The 21394-nt window shown below is 40.9% G+C and overlaps 1 long non-coding RNA gene across 1 annotated transcript in view; it reads left to right on the top strand.

Moving 5' to 3' along the window:
* LOC103217838 (uncharacterized) overlaps nucleotides 1–21394 on the top strand; it is a 487886-nt gene that overhangs the window by 211075 nt on the left and 255417 nt on the right. The window contains exon 3 of the long non-coding RNA XR_005241432.2: nucleotides 7120–7296. This is a non-coding gene — a long non-coding RNA (uncharacterized lncRNA). The remainder of the gene's footprint in view (nucleotides 1–7119; nucleotides 7297–21394) is intronic.

Below are 21394 nucleotides of genomic sequence, written 5' to 3'. Positions count from 1 at the left end.
TAAAGATGCAAGTTTTACTCTAGTATCTTGTTCTTACAGTCTAAAGAAACTCCTTCAGCATTTTTTTTGTAGCACAGGCTGCTAGCAATGAATTCTTAGACTTTCTTTATCTGAAAATATTTTTATTTTATTTTCATTCCTGAGAATATTTTAGGTAGATACAAAATTTCAGGTTGATAGTTTTGTTTATTTATTTATTTTCAGCACTTTAAAAATATTGTTCCACTGTCTTCTCGCCTCCATGGTTCCTGATGAGAATCCACTGTCATTTGAATCTTTGCTCTTCTGTATGTAATGTATTATTTTTCTTAACTGCTTTAAGATTTGTTCTTTATTCATAATCTCCAGCAGTTTGGTTACAACGTGTCTAGGCAGGGCTTTCTTTGAATTTATAAAATTTATGATTGGGGGCTGCTGAGCTGCTTGAATATGTCTTTCACCAAATTTGGAAACATTTTTGGTCATCATTTCTTCGAAAAAATTTTTTTTGCCCTAACGTCTTTCTTTTTTCCTTCTGGAATTCCAGTTACATGAATGTTAGAGCTTTTGATGGTTGTTTTCCACTTGTTAATTCTTGGAGTCCTGTTTGTATTCTAAATACAGATCTTCACAGGTTACATGTTTGCAAATTTCCTCTGCTACTATATTGCTTATCTTTTTCACTTGTTCATAGTATCTTTTGTTGTATATAAGTTTTGTATTTATTTTAACATAGGTAAATTTATCAAGCCTCTTTAAAGTTGTTGCTTTTTCATGTTTGTATTTGTCATAGATTAAAAATTATTTTCGACTTGAAGGTTTTAAAGATATTCTAAAATTTCCTCTAAAAGGTTCTAAGTTTTCTTTGATGTCTATGCATTTAATCAACATTAAATACAATTTTGTACTAATTAGATGTAGGGATCTAATTAGAATGTTTTTGCATATTAATAACCAGTTATCTCAACATGTATCATTTTCCCCATGGATCTGCATTTTATTTTGTGTTCCCATTTTATTTTGTGTTTTCTAATATGGGATTCCTCTTCTTTTTTTAGAAAAGTCTTCATCATCATTAGGGGGAAGAAATTCTCCACCTAGAAAGCCTTTCTGGGATCTAACCAATATCAAAAGGGAGAGTGTCTACATACATGATTTTATTCAAACCACTGGATTCTGGATTAACCCTTCCAGATGGTCTTTTAATTTAGTTCTGATATTCTAAAGGAGGAAGTTTTGGGAGAGAAGAGGAAATGGTCAAGTGGTAAAGGCAGCCCCTCCTGGCTAGTGAGCTCTGGGAAGGAAGGGATGTTAATCAATTTTTTATAACCCTCAAATGCCATCAAGCTTATTAAGAATAAGTTGGCCATGAGAGATATCTCTTGACTAAGTCTTTTCTCACAAATTTTCCAACTAGCAAAATCTGCTCTCCACATGAATGCCAACTGCAAGTGTCTCCTTGGTGGTAATAAACCATTTAAATTCCTTCAAACTCCAACTAAACATGAATATCTCAAACTCAAATTATGTCTCTGCTCTTAGAAAGAAGTGCTGTTTCTCCAGCCCTCCTTGGTTATGAGTGAAGGGCTACAGGAAAGAAATCTGAAAGGCTCTTTTGGCCACTTTTTTTCTATATTGAGCCACATTCACAGCCAGAAACCATTTCAAAGGTTTCTGTACTTGGCTGAAACAACTAGTGGTTGTTAGTGATGTACTTAATTCTTCAGTTGTTTGGACCACATGATAACTAGCCCATTCAGAGCCTGAACTCACCAAAGTGATCAGGTACTTTGAGGCTGTAAATGTTGCCTCAATGTTTCACCTACTTTTTTCTTTCTTGTGCCAAGAGATTATTAACATAGAATTTGTACTCTGCTCACTGATCTCTCCCTCTTCAGAGTCTAAAAGACTGTTTTATATTGTGTCTGCATAGGACTAATTAACTAGTCTGAATAATTTTCTGATAAATATACTATTAAATTTTCATTTTTACCAAATTGACCTTTGATTTTAGTAGCTTTTGTAAACAGACACGTAGATTGAAATCATTATTTTTTAATTTTTTGATAGACAGAATTCCCTCTATGCCCTCATATTCTCTATAAGTCTGTGTTTTTGGGTTTTTTTTTTTTTTTTTTGGTTTTTGGACTACATCTTGGAGTTGAGAATGGGCATAGTACCCTCTTGATTAAAGCACTGAGAACTACTCCTTAAACAAACCACTCATATACACCCCATCATATAAATGGACTTGTGTCTTCTAGTCTTCTCACTGAACCTTTCCTTCACAATAAACTGGGTATGAACCAATTGTCTTCTTTAAGGTTCCATAGGGGACATTTTTATCACCTTACTGCTGAGCTGACCCAAGGATTACAGAAGATCACAGGGCATATGGAAATCGTAGGTTTTAACTTTTATTATGTCAACTCCCTGCCCTGTTTAATTTTCTTGTTCAGTTGCCCCAGGTTGGCATAGTAAGAGCCTGAAAGCAGTGCTCTGTAGTGGATGATCATTGGCCTAGGAGGCATGAGCCCTGGGTTCTAGCTCTTGTCGCACCTGCACAGCTGGTCACTTCAGTTAGATCATTTTTCTGGTTCTCAGTGTTCATGTCCCCAAAAATCAGGGATTAAAAACTTAGATGCTGATAAAAGTTAATCATTTAGGGTAAATGAGATAAGCAAATCTAGTGTGTTCTATGATAAACTAGAGTTTATTTTCTCCATACAACCCCAATCCAAAGAGAAGCACCCAACTCCAATTGCTGCCGTGGGAATGAGGACCACTGTATTTCCAGATCTTTTGTGTTTTCTAGAGATTCCAGATATCTGGATTTTTTTTTTTTTTTTTTTTTTTTGGAAAGGATCTATCTTAATATCTAAGCATTGGCAACAAATACAAAAGTTCGAAAATTAAACTTTCTGTGGCCCTAGTAAAATATGTCTCAATCCTTGGTTACCAGTCATAACCCCTAGACTAAATGGTATTTAAAGCCCCTTCCAGTTCTGAAATGTTATACTTTAATTATCCAAATGGTCTGAATTGAAGAAAGAATTGGTATTTGAATATGAGGAATATTTTCCTGGCATCCAGTTCTTATATTTTGAAACAGGTGACCATGGGGAATTGTGAAATGCCCTTCAAGTGATCTTGAAGACTAAGAGCCACCTCCTTCTATCTGGAATTAGTTAGGAGCAATTGCAGGGAGGAGGTTGAGTGAGATGTTCTCTTGCAATTTTTCTCAGTTGGGATATTGTGAAAATGGTCTTTTATGAGTTTTGTTTCAAATGTCCTCGGGTCCTTTCAGGGGAGGAAGGAGATGGTAGTTAGGTTTCTGATTCCCAGGACCCCTCCCAACTCAATTCCTGGAATCATCCTGGGGGACTCTGTAAACTGAAATTTAAAGTTACAGTTTGTAGTTTCCCCTCTAAGGTTTAGATTAGGTTTCATAACTTGGAACTGAAATCAGGGCAGCAGTCAGAGTGTGGATGAAAATGTCTATAGCTTTGGTTGTCAGCATGCTAATGAAAACCAGAGAAGGCAATAAATAAAGGTAGGGATGAGTGATGGCAAAGATAAGAGCCTTTTAACCTCACTTTTTTTCACTGTAATTCCCTCCTTAGGAAAATTGATCGTGATTACCCCAATCCATTTTCTGATGGATTAAAAACACCTAGGAAACCCACAAACATCTTTTATGCACTATGTGTACTCAAGCCCACATAGTGTATAAAAAGTTCAACAAGCAGAGAGAATTCAATGTCGTTACTGATTGTATCAGGATAAATACTAGGTCTCTGATTCCAAAGTAACTGCAGCAAAGTAAACACACCACCACCCTTAAAAGGAGACAGAAGATAGAGGCAAGAAAGCAAGATAGAACACAGATGTATTTGATTACTAATCAAGCCTATTTCAACAGCGCAAAATGTATTAATGGGAAAGAGGGAGGTAGGTTGAAGCCCAGGCAGGCCAAGCTAGGCGAAGGATCTACTTTCATGTATAAATGAATAACATGGATCATTGACAGTGAACCCAAGTGCTTTTGATGGCTAGATAGGAAGATAGGGCTGTCTGAGATTGTAATCTTTTCCATCACCACTATTATCACCGAAACTTTAAGTGCTAGTCTGTACACCTGATGAGTGATGGGCAGAAAGTTCTAATTAGATATCATACATGGCGCTCGTGTTGTTTTATGTCTCCAGCATGAGTTCTCCCTTTGCATAACAACACCTTGAATTTCCTTTGGGGTAGCACTCTTCTGGCATTGCATGCGGTTTTGGTGGGCCTTTCAATTGACTGGCAATGTGGCCAAGGGCTGGAGATAAATAGGACCAACAAGATCTGCTCTTTGAGGAATTTGAATCTTAAGAGAAGTTACACAAGGGTAAGTCCAGAGATCGTCCTGATAGAGATAGTTGATTTGTGCCTGAATGCTATTCTAGGCCCTCTCATTTTCTGAGGTCTAACAGTTCTTTTTTTTTTTTTTCTGTGATTCACAGAACTATCCCATAGCCTTAAAATAGATTCTACTTTATATCTAAGTTAGTCAGAGTCACTTCTGTTGCTTACAACCTAAGAAACCTAAAAGATATATCAAGCATCTTCCTTGTGATCTCACCAGCTGAGAATTGATGGTGAGAAGACAGACAGAGAATCTATAAAAAATTATTAGTAAGTGAGTTTAGTGAAGTTACTAGATACAAATTCAATTTACAAAAATCAATTAAATTTAGGGGCAGCAATAGAGTTCTGAAGTAGAATCTCAGAGCTGATGATTTGCTGGTGTATATAAATCAACATTTCTATATACATATATAAATAAATATATTTAACAAATAATTTAAAAATAAAATTTAAAAAGCATACCATCTACAGTAACATCAAAAACATATAGTTGGGATAAATCTACTAATGAATCTATATATGTACAAACCTCTACACAGATATCCATAAAACATCATTGAGATAAAACCAAAAAGACCTAAATAAGTAGATTCTTGTTGTCAGCCATCAAATTTTGGGGTAGCAATAGATTTCTGAAATAGAATCTCAGAGCTGATGGTGGTACAGTACAAGTCCGTCTTTATGTAGATAAGGAGAATGAGGCTAGAAAGATAAAACATCCTCTTCAAGTTAGCCCAGACAGACAAAAATAGCCCTGAATTAGCACCAGCTTACTGCAGTTTGCTGCCAATCTGGACATCCATATGCTGGGGCTAGACCCACACCCCTCATCTCTCAGGGCCATTGCTAATACAATCCTGGCCTCTAGTTTGCTCTGCCACTTTTTAAGGACATTCTAGCAATGGAGGTTCTGTCTTCTTTCTTTCCATCTTTCCTGAATATTCTGGTACCCATGGAAAACCAATGGGCTGGACTCACTATCTATAAGATTCTTCGGCTGGATTAGGCATCTAAATTCATGTTGATTTCTAGGGTTTCATGTTAGAATTCATGTTGATTTCTAACCTGCCATACCTCCGACTCTTTGAAACTGGCAAGTCTTCGCTTGAAGACTCATCATTACCTATAGCTCAAGCGACCATATTCAAACAAGAGACATCTTATCATTACGGTTTCCCATTGTCTGGTCACAGACATTGTATAAACATCACTTCTTCTATTCCTTCTGGAATAACAAGACTTTAGTAACCAAACTCAGACTAAGAACTGCAGAATTTTTCCCCACTTCCACCCTTGATTTTCCCTCTGCTGTTTTTTCCTCTCTTCCATGGGTTATTTTTTCCAACTTGGGAGACAAGGAGAATGTGTATCCCAGGTAAAGTGAGGAGGAAAGGGGGAGGAGCTATGGCACAGACACATCAAAAGAGCCCTTTGTGCTCAGGGCACATTATTCCTGGAATCCAATCAAGTGCCCAAAAACCCAACCAAGCTTTTCAGACAGCACAGAAACCAGTCATGCAGGCCTCTTGGGCTCTGCTTTTTTAAAGCTTTATAGGGTACACTGAATTATTTGGTTGGGTCTTTTCAACCGTGTGACATTTTGGTTTTCAATGGCACAAATGGAGTTGATCATTAATTATTTGGACGCTTTAATTAAAAAAAAAACTCACTGTGGATTTATGAGGGTCTGCTGGGGGGCAAGGACAAGGAGCCCTTTAGTGATTCTCTCATTTGAATGAGAGTGAGGGTTGCAGAGGTCTAGAAAGGGAGGGTATAGAATCATCTTCCAAGAAGGTCTTAAACCCAAGTTAGGGTTTATTTGATGGAGGAGGGGCTTACAATGAAGGAAATGGAAAGGAACACAAGAAAACAGAATTCTGGGACCTGCCAAATGCACTAAGGGGGAGGGCGTTTAATAAAAATCAATGGTTTAGCAGGGAGCCATCAGCCATCAAGAGCTCCTGAATCAATACCTTTCACATCAAAACTAGTAAGTCCTCTGGGTTGAGGTGGGGGAAGGGCTGGTTTCTGGAACATATGATTCACTGAACCAGAGAGAGACTCCAGGAGGGGAGTTTGTGGGTGGAATGTTGAATGCCCAGAAGGACAGATGGATGTCTTCCTGTTTCAGAACAGCGAGGTAGCAAAGGTATAACATCCGCTTCCTTTCTGGGGCATGTTTTGCAGCCTCAGCCTTCTTCTGTAACATAGATGTGTGTCCCTCCTGGGTCACACACACGTTCCACTTCCTGATATCCTGAAAAAGCTGTCACACTCCCAGAGAGTTGCACTCCTGGGTGCCTCTCCACAAAGGTTAATCTCAATGACAAGTGATCCTGGGTGGGGTTGGGAAGCCTGGGAAAGGAAATAAGCTCTTCTCCAGAGACAGCAGGAATTCCCATCTATCCAGCCCCTTGAATCCAGGAGCCTCAGAGAAAAGACTCAGCACGTGTAAAAATTACTGATGAAAATTGCTTATCCTTAACATCAAAATGCATAGTAATGCCATATGCCAAAAAGAAACACACTGATTTGTGTGGATATCTTTGCTAATTTCCCCACTTAGATTTTTTAAAACCCTTACTTTGGAGTGATTCAATATGAAAAGAAAAATGCCAAAAAACTTGAATGTTACTGATGTCTTTCCTTCTAAAGTGCACAAAATTATTTTGAGAGTTGTTCTTATGGTGCCAGTTGATTAGACCATATTATTTATCTTATTTCGCAAAGGAGAGAAACTGAGTCCAAGGGATGTCAACATGCCAAATCCATGAAATATTCGTGGGCTGGAATTCTAGCTGCCTGAAAAAAGACACTCCTCTCAAAAGACCTCACAATCATATCCATGGGATTATAGCACTGGGCTCTCCAGATGGTGCTACAGGAAGAGCTCCAGAAATTTTACAAGTAAGTTATTTGTTCTTCCTTACAGCCACTTCCCTGCAAAGGTTGGCCTTATGCGTTTAATTTAGAGATGAGAAAAATAAAATTTACCCAAATTTTTGTAGCAAGTCCATTCGGGGTGTTTATGGTGGTGTTCGCTTTGCCTAAAGTTAAGGGCTGGAGAGGTCATAACAAATTGAAGATAAACCTGGCTTCAGTTAATTGATGATAAAATAGTGGAATTAAAGATTAGAAAGCATAATTGATGGACTTACTTGATGTGAGAGCAAAAGCAAGCTTTCATGTCTCTTCCCAGCCTCCGTAGATCAAGATGGGAGGAATGTAGCTGGCAGACGGGGTTATGAAGCCCGGGGGAAAGAAATGGCTCAGATTCAGCCTCACAGGTGGCGAAGGGAATGGGCCATAGCTCAGGAATTTTCAGGTTCCCCGGGGTATGCTGTCCACTTCCACCAGTTGGGGAAGGCAAGGGACATCAGCAATGGGTTTTGGCAGGTAAAAATACAATGACGTGGCCTGGAGAATGTATTCCTTTATCTCAGTTTTGCCCACAGAGGGAACCAAGGGCTTCACTTTGGCCTGGGATCTACAGGGTGCATTGCTGGCTCCCACTGACAGGAGTTGAGTGTTCCGTACAGCACTGCCCAGGCCCAAGGCACCCACCAGTTTTCACTCCAAAGTACATGGATAACAGCTAGTCACACACTCATATTTGCACCTAAATTCAAGATACTACCTTATGACAAAGTTTAATCATCTTGCTTATAACTCAGGGCTTAGAGGATATAACAAATTTCAGAGTGTTTAGTGATGAAAGAGAAGATATACTACACAAGAGGCATTTGTTTGGACCAAACCCTGAAGCAGAGCCACTGTGTCTGAAGTCCCTTTACCTGGAGCCCTCTTTTCCCTCGTCTTTACATGATGGATTCATGTTCTTCATTCCTTTCCCAGTTCAGGGTCAGACTTCCTGAGAGATGCTTTTCTGCACCCCTTGGTCTAAATTAGGTCTTTGTGTTTGGTCTATTAAAATGCCCTCTGTTTTTGCTTCATAGTACTCATCACGTGAAGAAACAATTACATTCTATGATAAGCTATTCAATCCTTCTTTCTTCCAGTGGATGGTAAAGTCCTTGAAGATAAGGACCATGTCTGTGGTGCTCACAATAGATGTCTAGCACCAAGCAATATTTATTGAATGAATGAATGCCCTTGTCAGGAAACCCGTTCTAGACTGGGGTTCTGCCATTATACGCCAGGATGGTCTTGGCCTTTTTGAGGCTCAGTTTCCTCATCTGTTAAATAATGCTGTTTGAATGCAGGATCTCTGAGGCCCCTTCTGACGATGCCACTCTACAATCCATTTTAACCTACTTGTGGTTCTGTTTTTTTTTTGGCAATTCCCTTGGCTCTTCAATTCACCCTCCCAAATAATTCCAGTTCTCCAATGCATTAATGATAAGGAGATCTTTTACTGTTGATTCTTTAGTCCTCTGGGGGAAAACTACAGCTCACAGCTCTTAATACTTGACTCCCCAACTTCCTATTTGATATTTTTTTCCCTTGTTTTCCTTTTTGGCTCTCTGCTGTTTCCTTTTTCTTCTGGGCTTCTCATTACTCTCTGAATGCTCAAAAACTTTTGTAATTTATTTAGAGCAACTCAGCACTCTGCCCAAAACCCTTCTCTGTTCACCTGCCTCAAAGTATACAGTTGTCCTTGCTCAGATATCCCATGAGCTGGCTGCAGCAGCTTATTTATTGTGTGTCTCTTTCCAAATCCATTTTCAGTGACATTATGCTGGTAGCTTGAAATCAGCCATGATGGAAGTATTTGCACCACGGAAATTGGCAAATGCTATAAATCAAAGTTTTTCTTTCTTGGAGAACTAATTGTTAAATATCAGTTACCAGTACACCACTGTCCAAGCTCTTCCTTGTTTAGGAAGTTGGTTGAGCCAAATGATTCTTTAATGTCAAACATTGTTAAGCAGAGTAGCAGAAGCTAAGAAAGGTGCATATAAAATGGTAGCTGTGTTGGTTAAGTTTCAGGCAGGAAAACAGAATCTACGCCAGGCAAGTCAAGAGATGAACCTTAATATGAGACACTTGCTCCAAAGGTGTTGCCAGAGCAAAAAGGGCAAATGGGTGAGACAAGCCTTAGATTATCAGAAAGATATTTCTAACTAGGGCTAAAGTGAGTGAGACAGGAAGTGACGTTAGCAGAGTTTAGGAACTGAGACTGCAAAGGGAGAGGCTTCCTGGTGGAAGTGAAACCCCAGAAGAGACCAGACCACTGCTGCAATGTCTCTAAAAACAGATGAAATAGGGGAAATACCTTGGCTTTTTCCTTCCTCTAATGTTCTTCTGAGGCCTCCCATTGGCCAAACTTAATCAGGAGCCAGATGGAACAGGAGCTTGGGAAATGTATCAGGAGGAGGCCAGCCCCTGTGATGCAGAACAGGGCAGAGCAAGTCTTGGCAATGAATCTGACAACAAACAGATAGGTCACCATTTTAATAACTAATATTATTCATGGAGGGACACTCAATACCTTTCAGGTCACCACCAGTTACACTGATTTCCTAGAGCCCAGAGTTGAGCCTTACTCTATGAACCCAAATAATTCTCTGAGTCTGGCTCCCAAGTCCATTCTACAGGGAAGAGGATTAAGTTCTAAAAACTTAAAATTTTGCTATAGCTTCATGAAATTGATCCCAAGAACCAGGAACTATCATGATTTATAGAAAGGTAGACGTTCTATTAGCTTTTATTCATGAGGCATCTGAGATTTGTTAAATGTTCAGGTTAGAAGCAGCCACGAGTCCCTGAAGAAGCAGCCGAATGCAGCAGGGGAGGTCTGTACTCCAGTCCTGGATTTGTGGTTTCCTTTCTGCGTGTGCTGGAGCAAACCGCTTATTGTTTGTCACCTCAGTTTCCTCATCTGCATGCAGTGATGACCATAATCCTGGCAATGACACAACTTTGCTGTGAGGCTCTCATGAGAGCAGGCAAGTGAAAACATTTTGTAAATTGGAAAGTGTTACAACTGTGCAAGGGAATATTGTTAAGTGACATTTCTCGGCAGGGTTCAGCTGCCTCCCACAGTGTGAAGGTCAGCTTACTAATGCCACCCTCATAGCAGAAATGGTCCCAACTCACATCTTTTATTTTTCCTTTTACTAAATTGGGAACAAAACCCTCATTGCTTATAAGTGAAAATTGCTAAAAGATTCATCTTAGAAATGCGTACAAAAATTTCCCTCAATTTGCTTTACATTGTCTACAGTGTGGAGGAAGAAGCCACCAGGGTTTCTCTAGAAGGAAGTATGCAATGCAGGCCTTGTGGGTTTGAGCCTCCAAGGGCTCCAGGGGCTGTAGGGTCCTCCAAAGGGTGGTGGGAAAAAGGTTCCTCAGGTTTTCGAGGGTGTGCTCTGCAGCCTTGCTGAGGAACGTTTGTGTATCCTATGTGTGCTGGTGCATTTATTAGAGGATGTGGTGGTGATGGCGCTGGGTACATAGGTTTCCGGTGCCAACAAGCTGCTTGCTTTTCAGAAAAAGTGAAGTTTTCCTTGGCTCCACTGCCAGCTGCTTTATCTGTTTTCATTTTAAAGACGAGTTTCCAAAGTACCATTTCCTGAAATCTCTTGGCTGCAGCCAGGTATGTGATTAGCAGTTGCAAGTCCAGGGAGAAGGTGAGCTGCCAGGGAGAAGTTTACAGTAGGGTGGGTCATCCGGAAGAGTGTCAATTGAGGTCTTGCCAGGAAGCAAAGAGAGAGCCAGAAACAAGGACCCTCCATGGGAAACGTTCTCCCTCCAGCTCCATCGGGAAATTCATATCTTAGAATTTTAGTTTGAATCATTAGTCTGTGCTCTTGTCAATTAAAGAGGGAATGTTGAGCTTCAAGTTTAACAGAGTGACATTAGTTGAAGAGTTTTTTTACATCAAGGCTTTTTGTTAACTCTCTTTACAATATGTCACTGTGTTTAGGGGGCTCACCATGTCTTATCTTGACCCTTTCTTAGTGCACTTATGGCTACTTGGGTAAGTATTTTTCCTTCCCCATCAGATTTTCAGTTCTGAGCTCACGTCACATTTATCTATAAACTCTCCAGTGCCTAATACACATACAATGCTTATTAAATGTTGTTTGCATAAATGATCAGATGATGAAAACTTAGAACCATTAGCAAGGTTCTAATTAGAGATTCCTTCTTTCCACATATGTTTATTGAGCATCTCATATATGCCAAGCCCTGTTACAAGCTTTGAGAAGATATTGAGAACAAATTATACATAAGTAATAGGAATGACCCTAGTGATAACTTCTTTTTTCCACTCTTTATATCCCTGGCTGTTGAGAACTTCTGATCATGCTCAGGTTCTCTGGTCCTGTAATTCCCACATTTCTGGCCACTTTTCCATGTGCAAAGCCTGTCCTAGGTGTTGGGACTTACCTTGTTGGATTTCCACAGGAGATGAATAGCTCCAGGCTAGTTAGTAAACTGGGTATCCCACTCAGCTCTTCTATCCGACAACAGGATTTTAATCAATTCCCTAGTTATTTATTTCCCACTGTGTGATCTCAGAAGACTGAATTAGACTCTGTGGGTGCATGTTACAGACAGGTAAGTTTTTTCCTTAACTCAAGGAAAAAGTTCCTAATAGAGCTGCCTGGCAATGAAGCAGACTCAAAAAGTAGTGAGCTCCCTACTCCTGGAAGTTCTCAAGGAGAGACTGGACAGGGAACTTGATGGGCTGTAGAGGTGGTTTCTACTTTGAGTAGCAGAGAGAACAGTGCACTGCCATGACCCCTTAGAATTTGAGGTCAACCATGGTTCAAGCATTTTGATCTCTGATGTGGCCCTGCTCATTAGGCACCAGGTTAGCTACTCATGCCATCACCCTCAAAATGTCAGAGGAGCTCCCCTGCTCTTTCCTAACTCCTATCTGCCAGATCCGCAATTGCCTATTTCAGTGTAACCTAATGGATTCCCAGGAGGCTCAGCCTCCCTTACCAACAGATCAATGGTGGCAGCTCCTGGAGGCTGCTTTGAGAGGCGATTTGAGACTGCATGGGAAGCTATGGTCATTTAGCCATGTCTTCCAGGCTAGCAGCCGTTGCATATAGACTCACTATCCCTGATCATCTCAGGTCTTTTTCTCCTTGCATATCCTAAACAGCAACCTTTCTGCTTTAATCTTCCCTCTTGCTGTAATTTCCAAGAGCTTTTGTTTCCTTTCACTCTCTCCTAATGGTTCTGAAATATGGCTCTCTGCTCTTCTATGAGATAGACTTTTCTAGGACCATGTTATTCATAAAAATGGCACATTGAGACTTGAGTGGCGAGTAAAAGTCTTTGGAAAGTCTGTTATTTCCTTTCCTCTTTCTTTTTTCTATCAACTGTACTGATGCTGAAGTCCCATAGGGTCTTAGTAAAATGGAAATACTATCCCACCCCTAACCTGGAGGCAGTAACACAAATAACAGCCAGACTCTAATTGTTTAGTATGGAATATCTATGCTACTCCTTTTCCTCTGACAGCATGGGGCCCTGGGTATAGAAGCCAAGAAGAAAAAGGAGGGAGCCAGGGTTTTACCACAAAGCAGAGAAGGGAGTTGTGTGTATATGTGGGGAGGTGGAGGTGAAGGGGAGGCAGAGTCCCACAGATCGGCAGACTATTTCAGTTCAGAGGAGCCTTGGAGGTCTAGTCTGGCTGTCTCATACATATGGGGAAACCATGGCCACAAGAGGGGAACAGACTTGACCAAAGCCACAGTGAGAAAAGCACACATCTTATCTTTGCTCAGTTTGCCTTTAGGAGTCTCTAAATGTTTCTGTATAGAGGTCTTTCTCAAGATGGAAGTAGGTTTCCTCAAGCTGGAAAATTAGGATAGAGGATGGCTGCCACAGTTTTGCAGAAAGGAAGACAGCGTTACAGAACTATACCTCAACCACAGAAGCCAAGTCAAAGCTAATCAGTGTCCCTTCTCTGGTTTGTATATTTTGAAAGCAATAAATAGTAATTTTCTTGTTCATAGGAAGCATAGGACAACACAAAATGATGCTCTTGAATTTCTATCTCTGGATGGCATATCTTATGTTATACATCTTCTCTGGCCCTTATCTTCAACATTTTGGCTGATAGAAATCCTAGCATAAGGTTGATACTCCCCAAATGTTTGCAAAGTAGGATGAAAATCCACCCTTTCCTTTTGTGGGGCATGAGGTGGTGGGGGGTGAGGGAGAGAGAGAGAGAGCCAGGAGACATCGTCTACTAATTGATGGATTCCATGCATGTCTTAGAAGAGCACTTTGCAGACAAATGACAAACGTTGGGACCGTTTACTCCCCTTTCCAAAGGTTTAGTGGAACAGTAGCTAGGTATCTTTCTCTGGGCTAAATTTGTCCTGTATAACCATATTACTGCTGAGAAGCATAGAGGCTCAGAATGGTCTTATAATTCCTTTCTCCTTTGGGGGAGATTGTCAATGTATTTTTTTCAACAGTCTCAGAATCCCAGTTGTTTATAGTAACTGGAGATGGCAGAACCTGGCTGAAGTGGGAAGGCTGAATTTTATCTAACCTCTAATTTAGTTCTCCTCTCAAGTTTGTCCAAGTTCCTGAGACGCCTTTTCTCTGTAAGTCAAGCCATTGTTTGTCAAGGGAAATATAAATTAAGAGTTCTGTTCTCTGAATTAAATGGAAACTTGGGCTAGGGAAGCAGATTCTTCCTATGCTCCTCAGATCTCTAATATAATATAGGAACTGAAGTCATTGTGGGACTTAGACGTGATGGATTCTAGAGGAATCCAAAACTCAAAGAATGTGGGAGTTATGCAAAGCCAGAAACCCAGCCTAAGTTTGACTCATCAGAGCTCTTAATAATCAGGTTGGAAATTCCACAGCATTATTGAAAGGGGCAAGTCCCTTTCTTTCTTTTTAGACAAAATGGATTCTGAAACCATCCATATTCTCTAATTGGACTCCCAAATGGACAAGCCACAGGCCATGCCCAGAACAACAACAATGATGCCATGGTCATCCCCATGTTTATTGGAGAAGGGGAGCTAAACTTTTAGCACTACATGAGCTGTTCAATTATGAATCTCTGGATTGTGTGATTTGGAAGACACACAACTAAGGAGTAACTCTGGCCAAAACTGAGTTTGTAAAACTGGTGTTGAGCCAATGAGAAGTAATACAATCTTCATTTCTCTTTGCAGGGCTAGAAATGACACTTGTAGGCTTTAAGCCTATACTGTGAAAGACAAAGAAAATGGAAAAAGTGTTCTTTCACGGACACTTACAAGGTACTAAATTCCATCTTTATCACCTCTGCAATCTGGTGACCTAGCCATTGAACCAGTATTTCCCACGAATCTTTATAATAGTTACCTTCGTATACCTCACAAAACATTAAGGACAGATGATGAGCAAAGCTAATACAAAGTTTTGACAGCCTAAAAACTAAAGCCTTATTTACTTAAATTATGAAAGCTGCCATAGTAAATAGACATTTAATTCAAGTAAGTCCCCTTGGGACAGTGTTTTTTTTTTTTTTTTTTTTTTTTTTTTTTTTTTTTTTTTTTACCACTATTATAAAAAACACACCAGGCCAGGTGTGGTGGCTCACACCTATAATCCCGGTACTTTAGGAGGCCGAGGCAGGAGGATCACTTGATGTCAGGAGTTCAAGACCAGCGTGGTCAACATCATGAAACCCTGTCTCTACTAAAAATACAAAAACTAGCTGGGCATGCTGGTGGGCTCCTGTAATCTCTGCTACTCAGGAGGCTAAGGTAGGAAAATCACTTTAACCCAGGAGGTGAAGGGTGCAGTGAACCAAGATTGAACCACTGCACTCCACCCTGGGCGACAGAGTGAGACTCCATCAAACAAAAACAAAAACAAAAACATCCACACACACCAGTGGGTAAAATGTTTTTTCTGGTACTCTACTTCCAAATCCACTGTATCAGAGATTCTAGGGTTGGGTCTCAGAAATTTGCATTTTAAACAAAGTATTATAATAGATTTAATAGATGGTATACTGTGCACATGTATGTACTATGATTTTTTAAACACAGTAGATATTCTGATTAAAAAATATGAGTCGTATTTCAGGGGGTGCCACATTTATATAGCTTTTGGTTCTGATGTACTCTATGAATCAATAGGTATTAATCATAAGACAGTGGTTTATACAATTTCTTGGTTTTTAAAAATAATATGCACACAGAAAAAGTTGGTAGCCATGCTTTAGAACAAATAAGTGCTAAAGGTGCAAATTACTGATAGCATCTTCCTGAGATTGTGTATGGATTCAGCTTGACAGACACTTGGTGGAGGCCTCCCATATGCTAATTACTGAGCTCAGAATTATCCAGCTATTGATAGGGGCCGGGCTCCAACACAGGTCTGAAGACCCCCAAGTGTAACTTCTTCCTACCTACAATTGTCCTCTGGAAGAAATGAGAGCAGAAATGTTCTGACTTTATGAGGAGGAGGGATGCCAGGAAAGTGAGTAGGGAAAGAACTCTAGAAGTAGGATGACTGAGCTGGAGACATTGAGATTTAAGGTGCCTAAATATTTTATAAAGACTTGCTCTCCCTATGGATATAAATTACATTTTACCTGGCTGCAGCCCTCACCTCATGGTTTGGCCTGTTGTTCTGCATGTTGTAGTAAGAGTTCTGGGTTGTGCTGTAATGAATAGGATAGGAGAAAGCCTCGGCTGACAGGAGTGGTTAGCTTGAGTGATCTGAGGCCTGGAGAATTATGACTTAAGGATGAGTTGGAAATTGGCACCTCATTGCTTTGTGAGGCTACTCTGACTTGTGCCTTTCCCCTTCTAGGTGCCAAGTTGCGAGATTAGCCTTATTTCTTTGGGGTGGGACTTGCTCTTTAGAAAACTAGTGGTTCCTTAGTGTCCCAGCACCACACCCTCCTCCCTTTGCTGTTGATATTGACCGCCCAGCCTGTACACACTACCTTCAACTGCTTGTGCAGTGATGTAGCCTGACCCCTGGAGCAGAGGGCTGGAAAGTCCTTGTGGGCTGTCCTTCTGTGGTTACTTCAGGGTAAGTCTCTTTGGTCCTGTCCTCCAGGGCTTGCATGAAAAAATCAGAGCCCTTTCAACTCTATTTCTACTCCAGTTTATTGAACACACAGATTAAGTAGAAGCAATTTCAGAAAATAAACCATATATGCTCCTTAGATTCATTACCTAATAGTTTTCTAAGAGCTAAAAATGACAATGTTTCATTGTCACTATTTCAATGCTTGGAGTATCGAAAGCTCCTCACCTCACTTTTGTGTATTTATAAACATAGAAGAAGAGTTTAAAGATATTAACTGACTTTTCCCCCTCCAATAATTTACTACATCCACTCCCTAGCCCCTGTATGTGCCTGAGTACACATGCATGTAGCTGCATGGGCATGTACACACATACACTTTTCAATTCAGTGTTATGTTCTCAGGACAAAGAAGGGCTAAGGTAGTGCTAGAGAATAGAAATAAAAGGCTATTTGTAGCTTTTGTCTTTAAAGCCCACAACCTTAGGGAGAGGGGGAGAACTCAAAACACCAAAAAAAAAATTGCCTGAAAAGATCCATCCTAGAAAATGTTCCCACAGGCAGAGGTGGGGAAGATAATGAAAGGGAAAGTGGTAAGATCATACTTTTTGTGGATCATGGAAAGAGAGGCCCTGCTTCTTCTACAGAATCCCAGGCAGGAAATATCTGTGCTGTGAGTCTCAGCATATGGTCCTTTACTGAGATTTTCATGCCTTTGCAGGGCACAAATACAACATAATGGAACCTGTAGCAGTAAGAAAAGCCCCTGGGCCTAAACAGGCAGGTGATAGGAGCAAAGGACAATTCAGCAGCAATCTGCTTGGATTGATAGCCACTGATAACCAGATGCTCAAAGAGTGTCTCTGTGAGCACTCAGGTGAACAGGTGGCCTGAGAGCCTACAGGCTTTTTTCGTCTATGAGCACCCAGACTTAGCCTCTGCCTTTGGAAGGTGATGGGTTCTTGAAAGTATTGAGCTTAAGTACATCAGAATAGCATCTTAAACTATAAAGTTAGTTATTAACACTTCCCCTGACCTCAGAGAGGTATATTTTCTGTACACCCTGGTGGTGGTCTGCAGGCTAGCACATACTATATAGGAAAGTCTACTGAGACTTGGAGAGCTTGTGTCTGCTCATTCACCCCATGCATTTGTACTAGATACTAGTGACAGAAAAAAAAAAAAAAAAAAAAAAACATCTTCTAGGCATAGAGGGGGCTCATTAGTCACTTGGGGACCTTAAGTCCCTCACTACTGCAGCCAGCTTTAGAGACAGGGCCGAGGGAAGGATATGTTAATGCTCTCTGAGCCACAATATTTTCTCTTGAATCTTCATGATTTGGGAAAATGTGAGTTAGGATGGATGATAAAGACAGAGAGAAATATAACATTTGGCTATTTGTAGGTCCTCTCATTCTGAAGTCAAATACTCAGACCCACAAATGAGCATTTATTTGAATTCTTTTGTCTTTAATTTGATCCCTCAGATATATTCCGTTTAAAAGGCAATTTCAAAAGTGGGGAGGGGTGATTAATTTATGCTGTTATAGGGTGGACATCCTTTTCATAAGTCTAGAAAATCTTTTGCAGATTTCAAAGGCTTCTTAACCTTTTCTGACATTTAAAAGCAAACAGAAACTGTGCCAAATAAAAGTGAGCTGAAAACAACGGTCAAGTTGATGTCCAACTGGAAGGAGCCTGATTCCTCCAAATTCCTTCCCTTTTACACACTCTACATTATGAAATGGTACCACAGAATGCTGACGTCTCTCTTTTAAAACACACACACACACACACACACACACACGAAAAAATCACTGAATTATCATGGTTAAAATAGGCCCAGGACAAACTGTCAACAGAACACGGTCCAGATAATATTTTATCCCTTTCTCTGTCATTAAAGTTTTAAGGGTGGGATTCAAAACTGGAAGGATTAGAGCAGGCTGTTGGGAAGTTTACAGCTGAACACAGACCTTTACTCTCATTCACTCTCTCTTTCTCTCTCCTCCTTCCTCTTCTCTTTAACAAGTTAGCAGCATGTGGCTTGTCCTTGTTCCAGCAGCGATTACTAAAATAAAAAACACCTTTGGCCATAAACACAAGTGAAAATTGAAACACTCATGAAAGTTTATTATTTTCGCTTCGCTAACTTCACCCTACATGGAGAACTTTATTTGCCTCAGGAGGTTCTTAGGTCAGGTAATGAAAAAGCGCAGGGGTGAGGCAATCCCAAATGATCAGGGTTGGGAGGCAGCTGGGGGGTGTTGTGCATCTTGGCCTTGGGCCTGCAGAACCACTCAAGTGTGTAGGCTTACCCATACTGGAAGCCCACTTCCTCCCTCTCTCTTCTTGGGGCTGCACTGCCTCAAGGGTCATGTTCAGGGAGCTGGACGTTGAGTTGGTTTTAAGCCAATCTGCCCTTCTGCTGGCTTGCTGGCCCAGCATTCAAGTCATATGGCTGATTCTGCAGACTTCCTGGAGCTTTGCTTTGACTTAAAGCATTTTTAGCCCCTAACTGGGATTTTCTCTCAAACTCAAAAGGAATAAAGGGAGGAGTGGAAGGGCAGATATCAAGAGGGCAATGAAGAGACACAGTGGGGAAAGAAGGCCTACATTCAAAGAGAGGTGGCCCAATTGGAATAATTTACTTCTGAGAAGGCAGGATTAACTGTTACCTGATAATAGTCTTTAGCCCTAGAGATGAGAGAAGATTTTAAACAGAGGAGGTGGATCTTTGTTTATATGAGAAAAATAAAGCCACTTCTATCCCATTTAAATGACTGTTATTTTAGTTGTTTTTGTCACCTGCAGCTAAACCTGGTCCCAGATAGACAGTCATTCATTCCAGGGTGTAGGCTGTCTCTCTCAGAGATGGAACACAAGGTTAGGAGATAAGCCTTCCAGGACCGATGTGATAATTCTGCCCTATAACATTCTTGCAAACCAAGTCTCCATGGAGCTCATCACTCTACCATCTCTGGAATGTGGCCCTTATCATCATGGCCCAAGATGGTGCCATCTATATTTGAGGCAGCAGGTGGAGAAAGGGACGATAAAGAAGAGGCCAAGAGAACATGCCATCTGTCTCCTAAGGGAGATTACAGGGGGCTGCCATATGACACATGCATTTATATCCCATCGGCAAGAAGTTAGTTCCTTGGCCACACTTACTACAAAGAAGGCTGGAAAATCCTATCTTTTTTATGAGTAGCAATACGCTCAGCTAAAAAGTGTATTATTAGGGAAGAAAAAGAGAAACGATTTGGAGAAATTGAGCAGCTTCTACCACAGCAATTCCTAGGAGCCTGGCCCTGACCTATCTTACTGGCCTGTGTTGGTTTAGTTAATGTGTTCCTTCTGTTGTTCCATGAATCCATGTCACTATAGGAAGTCTGTGTTCACCAATTCCTTATTCCTTCATCTCTGTGACTTTCTGTCAGTGTCTCTCCTCCATGATTTCACATAGATTATTGTTCTTCGTCCCATCAAAATCAGCCCTGAGTCAAGTTATACAAACCTGTAGACTTCATACCCTAGACTCAGAACTTAGAACTAACTAATATGGAAAGAAAGAGTTTACATGTATTAACACCTTCGATAGCTTTAACACATTTTTTTTAAGGATCCGGACACAACAGTGTGTAGCATTTTACATGGCTTATTTTGCACTCATCCATGTGACATAAATTCAACCAGCTTCCTAAAGCCTTCCTGGAAATAGAGTGGGATGAGAATCTCCTTTGGACTCTGTCTGGCTCAGAGACTGCTGGGTTTTTTTTTTGTTTTTTTTTGTGTGTGTTTTTTTTTTCTTTTCCATGGGGTGCTGCATGATTCGGCCCCTCATCCTGGTGGGATGACTCACATAACATCAAGTGTCCCTGCTGCTTGCTCGCTTTCTCCCAGCTGCCTCTCTCCGGCTTCATGCGTGATGTTTCTGGTTGCCTCCCTTTGCAGCATAATTAAATCCAGTAGACCTTCCAGTTGACCTCATGAGTGTGAGTTAAGCCCATTTATGAAATATGAAATGATCCCAAATGTTCATGATACAGCTTTCCCAGGGGGCTGCGGAGGTGGATCATACGCTGAGAGCTTCCTGCTGGACATGCTGCAGGCAAGGCAGATGTGGCCTCCCTGGAGTTAAGCAGCACCTTCCATGGATGCAGCTCTGGCATCCAGTGATAGTGATGATCCTCAGTGCTCCCTAAGGTTCTTTTATTGTCTTTCTGCCCCACTTCTCTTCCCAATCAAGGATACTTGCTCTTATTTTGAGCAAGCAAGGAAAACCAAGATAATGCTATGTCATAATGGGTTAATGCTTTGTACAGACTTTTCATTGTTATTGGAAGCATGGACCAGAGATGAACTTTCCTATTCATATGTATTCAAAGACATTGCTTGCATGGTCATGGAGCTGGGTTTCTTCTATTCAACATTCAGGGTTTCTTTGGTCACAAGAGGGGAATGGAAGAGAGTATGAATGACTCAAGGCAAATTAGCTGCACTGAGGAAATAGAGGCCAAAGAGCTTGCAGCACTTACAGAGTAGTTAGTGCATAGAGACAGCCATGGAGCATGTCGGAGACAAGCCCTGGTGTTGGCAGGTAACACCTGTTACCCTACTCTTCATACTTCTGTAGAGGAGAAGGGACTTCTGCTTCACCCCACAGGAGAGAATACAATTAGAGAAAGACTTCTGACTCCTCCCGCCTACTCCCCCCATGCACCCCCAGCCCCTGACCCCTGCCCAGCCCCACCAAGCAAGGAGGAAGAAGAACTCATCTGATTGCTGAGCTTGTGTCCAAGGTCACTGCTTTGGTGGCCTTTCTCTTATAGTAACTAGCTTAGAATTTGCTCTTCCTTCTCTACTTATCCCAAGATGAGTCCTCATATCTGGATTATAGGTGTGAGGGAAGCCAGGAAGATGGTAGAAAGGAGGTTTCCTATACATCTTTCTGAGCCAAAGAAGGCTCAAATCACGTCCTCCAACACAGTAAAGAAGAATCCATGTATTGGGGGGCAAA

The sequence above is a fragment of the Chlorocebus sabaeus genome, chromosome 10 (genome assembly GCF_047675955.1).
Source record: "Chlorocebus sabaeus isolate Y175 chromosome 10, mChlSab1.0.hap1, whole genome shotgun sequence".
Lineage (NCBI taxonomy): Eukaryota > Metazoa > Chordata > Mammalia > Primates > Cercopithecidae > Chlorocebus > Chlorocebus sabaeus.
This window is presented reverse-complemented; position numbering and strand designations above follow the sequence as displayed.